Source organism: Argentina silus, assembly GCF_951799395.1.
Source record: "Argentina silus genome assembly, chromosome: 5".
Classification (NCBI taxonomy): Eukaryota; Metazoa; Chordata; class Actinopteri; order Argentiniformes; family Argentinidae; genus Argentina; species Argentina silus.
In genome coordinates, this window is record NC_139659.1 from 1,589,509 (window position 1) to 1,594,508 (window position 5,000).

The 5,000-nt window shown below is 44.1% G+C and overlaps 1 protein-coding gene across 1 annotated transcript in view; it reads right to left on the bottom strand.

The window, feature by feature from the left end:
- The window catches only part of arhgap24 (Rho GTPase activating protein 24), a gene marked incomplete at its 3' end in the record, with an annotated part of 91,858 nt that overhangs the window by 60,689 nt on the left and 26,169 nt on the right, over positions 1–5,000 (bottom strand). The window lies entirely within an intron of this gene.

Below are 5,000 nucleotides of genomic sequence, written 5' to 3' on the forward strand. Positions count from 1 at the left end.
GCTTATTGTAGTTTCACTTCCCCCTTCCTTAAGCAGCACTTCTGTCAGAGGCCGGGGAGGCTGGTGGAGGTGGAAATCGGAGGACGGGCTCATTGCAATGCATGGAATGGAATGAGGAACGGTACATGTGTTTGATACCATTCCTCATTCCATTCCAAGACCTCCACCAGCTTCCCCTGATCAGTAGTGAAGAGTTGGTTTCAGGACTCAACACATTCACAGCGCATGTTTCAAATGATATAAATATGTGCTGCATAATTATAACATATAATTATAATACTATCCAAGTTTGATTTGGAAGTTCATTGTATTTGCTATACTTTGCAAGGAATGACTCACCGTGTAAATCACAGCAATTAATGATGAGTAGAACTCTAACACACAGCACACACAATCTATGAATACAACCATTCCTTGTGTGTGAGAGATTGATTCCACAGGGCTGCATTGGAGGCAGCAGACGGAGACACAGACACCATCAGGAGGATATTAGGACCAAGATCAGTGTTTTCTTTTTAATCTCTTCTTAAAACTCATTTTTTATAGACTGTTGTAGAATGCTGTCCTTCATCGTTTTTAATGTATTGTGTTTTACTGTTACTGTTTTCCTCCTGATATTTTAGTTTTATTTGTATATTTGTTTATCTGCACATTTGTAAAGCACTTTGTAACACTGTTTTGAAAGATCTTATGTAAATAAACTGTGTTATGATTATGATTATGATTATGGTTATTATTATTATTATTATTATTATTATTATCATTATTATTATTATTATTATTATTATTATTATCATTATTATTATTATTATTATTATTATTATTATTATTATTATTATTATTATTATTATTATTATTATTATTATATTATTACCCAAATAGATCTATACATATACGTATGTGTCTGTGACCAGTGTGCACTCAGAGCCAGTGTGGTATGCATGTGTGTCATGTCTATCTCTATCTATGAACAGAGAGGCTCCATTAATAGAATGCCCAGCGGATTAGATTACCAAAGATAATACATGATGTATAATTAGGTCCCTCGTATTGCTGCCTAACATATGAAACATTATCAGCGTGGACAGCTGGGGCAGGGGAGACTCTGTGTCTTCCTTTCGCTCGTAGAAACATGACCAGATTATGCATATGTAAGCATTCTCGGTTGTACTTATCAATAAGAACATACTGTACGTGCATGATTACACTGATGTGGGCCTAATGTCCCTAGGAGATTGCAGTGCATTCATGCCATGTTGAATTGATTAAAATTGACCTTATAACACAAATCGAGGATAGATAGAATAATTTACCTTAGACCACATAGATGAACCAAGTCTAGAATGAATCTTCAGGACCCAGCACAATAAATAAACTCATTTTCAAAGGAACCTGAGAGTACCTGAGTGTTTTCTGTGTGGGCAGCAAGTGGCATTTCACTCTTCGAACTTTGGCCAATCTACTAATACCATGTGCTCGCCATTAAAACAGCCTCTTATCTTGAGGAGGCTCTAATACGTCCAAGATGTGTATCGGTGTCGAGTGCCAGCGGTAAAGGCCCATAAACATTTACAAGATCTGAAGGCAGTTTCCTGCTGAGAGAAAGCCTTTAATGAGGCATGACTGTGACTATGGAGCAGGAAGCGGAAACTGTACCTGAAAGGCCCATCTGAGGTGCATTAATGAGACTCATAAAGATGGCGCAGGCTTGCCCCATAATGGAGGGGGAACAGGGGGATGCACAGGGCGGGGACAGACTTACGGGACGACCTGTTTGATGTGGTCAACCGGATCTGCCTAATGTCAACCCCCAGACCGGAAGCTAAGCTAGCCACTCAGCACTTCATCCCCATGGTGACAGGAGGCTTTCATTTGCAGGCCTGGCCTTTAGCCTCTGGGCTCTTTGTGAACATGGAACAACACGCATCAAAAGGCAACGCTCTCTACTCTCCTTTTCCATCAAAAAGGGGGGGGCATGGGGGGGGGGGGGGGAAACGCCTATAAGATTAAATACAACAACAACACAGAGGATGACTTCAACCTATAAAAAGCCATGTCTTGCCACACCCATCGTGGCTGTTGAGGCGTGCAGGCTGTTTGTGGCTACGGAGTGCCCAGAGCCCGACGGTACAGTACTGTAAAACCCCGACTGTAAAACCCACAACAGCAGGACTCACGATTATTCCCCCACCACCTCACACATGCCACACTCTCCATAATAACCACCCTCCAGTCTGCCGTTGTTCTGCTGCTGCAGACACAGCAGGCAGCGGCTACCTGAACCCAGCTCAGTGGCCCAGCTTGGTGACACTCTTAGGTCAGTCCTCTACTCCCCCGAGCCATGATCACCGTCTTGTTTCTGGGGCTGTTGCTGGGGCTGTTTCTGGGGCTGTTGCTGGGGGACAGCAGTTCAGATCTCAGCGTGACGTTGCACCTCTCCGCCCTCTGCAGCCCGGGCTGTTTTATTGCGCTCATTATTGTTACGCATAGACAGACAAACTGTGGCAGGCTGGCTGGCTAGCGCCACACAGATAAGCTTAGTTTAGCTTAGCTTAGCTTAGCTTAGCCTTGCCTAGCGCATGGGAAGATTTCCCATCTATTCCCCCCGGAGGCACTCCGAACTCTGGATGGATAACAGAGGGATGGGAAGAGAGAGAGTGTGGGAATACTGGGGGAAACGGAAATATGATATCACGCACACAGCTCCAGATCGCTATCAGCTTGGGTGCATGTTTGCTGACTGATAGCAGAGGTTAGCACAATGTCATGGAACGGGTAACCTCGTCCCCAGGCTAATGTGCGCAGGGCGGAAGTGTCTGGGAACGAGACTATGGAGTGGGTTTCCCCCTCTAGACCAGACATTAAGAAGATAGACCCGTCATTATGTCATTGGTATTTCCTACGAATGAGAATCTGTGGTGAAAAAATACTTATTCCTCAAAACCCATTGAGAAAAAGCTGAACTTGTGGAACTCCCCAGATAAGATAACAGACTGCCTCAAGAGTTTGTTTATTGAAGACCATGGGAGGATGAGGGAAGTGTCGAGCAATGAAATAAAGAGCGGTCGACTGTGGTGAACGGACTGACAAACAGCTGAATGTAAATGGTCACCGCCTCAATGGAGTTAATTAGAGACTGTCCATAGCTGAGCACAGTCCCATAAAAAGACCATTAACCTTGACCGTTCCATCACTGGCCTTTTCATTCAATCATTACCGCGGCCCTTGGACTCCCGTCCCAATGCCCTGGACTTGGCTTTAGGCGTTGGAAGTATAACTCAGGAGCACCCAAACTTTCCCCCAGGCTACTGGACCTGATTATTAGTACGCTAAATGTGTGTGTGTGTGTGTGTGTGTGTGTGTGTGTGTGTGTGTGTGTGTACTGTAGCTCTAACAATGTCTAGCCCCCCTCTCCCCCCCACCACAAGACCCCACCATCCCTGTAAATACAGTAGGTTTTCCATTACAGACCAATCTCTGGAACACACCACGTTGCTCTAATTGTTTTCCATCCTCTGAAGAGTTCAGACTCCTGCAGATCTTAATGTAAAAGTATGTTAGACATGAAATGACAGGTATTGCGCATTTGCCAACGTCATAATTGAACGTCAAAGGCAATTGTACCTAATACTGAGAGAGATGTTACCATTTAGCTGGGCTCGTTTTTCCAAACCCTCCAATTCCGTCAGCCCGACAGAGAGGCCAACCCAATTACTAAGTCATCTCGTAAATGTAGGAAGAACAGTTTTAGGGGATAGAATCATTTTTTTGGCATGGAGAAAAAAGCTGTAATACCTTAAGAGCTGTATCAAGAGCAAGATAGCAGTAGCAGTTCAAAAATGTGATTAACCTCAACTTTCCATTATATCTGGGCTGTTTCATTCGATTCCACCACTTCAGGTTTTATACGATCTTTAACCCTCAAATATGAGGTCCATCTCAGGCACTAGTTTCATATCGCTTCGGACTTTAAATCCGTCTTCCCTACTCGAAGTTCTAGGCCATTCTGTCTTGGACACCAATTGCCTTCAATTTCATACAGACGCACGCGCTGGACAGGCAAATAGCGTGGAAATTCCCACCTAAATATTCAACAGATGCAGATGTGCTGATGTCGATGTCTCCACTGCATCAGAAACACAAGATGGCTTCTCTCTCCGAAGGTGTCTTTGATGTTGAATGTGATCCCCCTAGGTGAAGTGCATAGGGCTCCTCAGAGCAAAGCCCCGTCTCCATATGCGGGCCAGGGATTTGCTGCTTTTCACATCTGTGCTCTGAGAGTCAGCTACCCTCCTGTGCCCTGTGTTTAACATCTGGTGGCAGCTTCAGATGTGACGATTAGTGACAGGCTAAATGTGATGGCAGTGGGAGGGGATCTTAGTGCGTGGTACAGTTTACCCTGTGTTCTTCACTTTGAGAACGTCTTCTAAAGGTGTTCTTCACTTTGAGAACATCTTCCAAAGGTCTTCTTCACTTTGAGAACGTCCTCTAAAGGTCTTCTTCACTTTGAGAACGTCCTCTAAAGGTCTTCTTCACTTTGAGAACGTCCTCTAAAGGTCTTCTTCACTTTGAGAACGTCTTCTTCACTTTGAGAACATCTTCCAAAGGTCTTCTTCACTTTGAGAACGTCCTCTAAAGGTCTTCTTCACTTTGAGAACGTCCTCTAAAGGTCTTCTTCACTTTGAGAACGTCCTCTAAAGGTCTTCTTCACTTTGAGAACGTCTTCTTCACTTTGAGACCGTCTTTTAAAGGTCTTCTTCACTCTTAGAACTTTTTTTACAGTGGCTCCACAGTCACTGACATCAAAGACAAGATTCGATCCCCGGATAATGTGAGGTGATATCAGAAACATAATACATTATGGATGGGACGGAGAGTGTGTGAGTATGCAGATGAGAAAAACACTACACTCAGGGAGGCTTCTGGGGGTAGAAATCGGAGGATGGGCTCATTGTAATGCATGCAATGGTATCCCACGTTGTGTTTGATACCATTCCTCA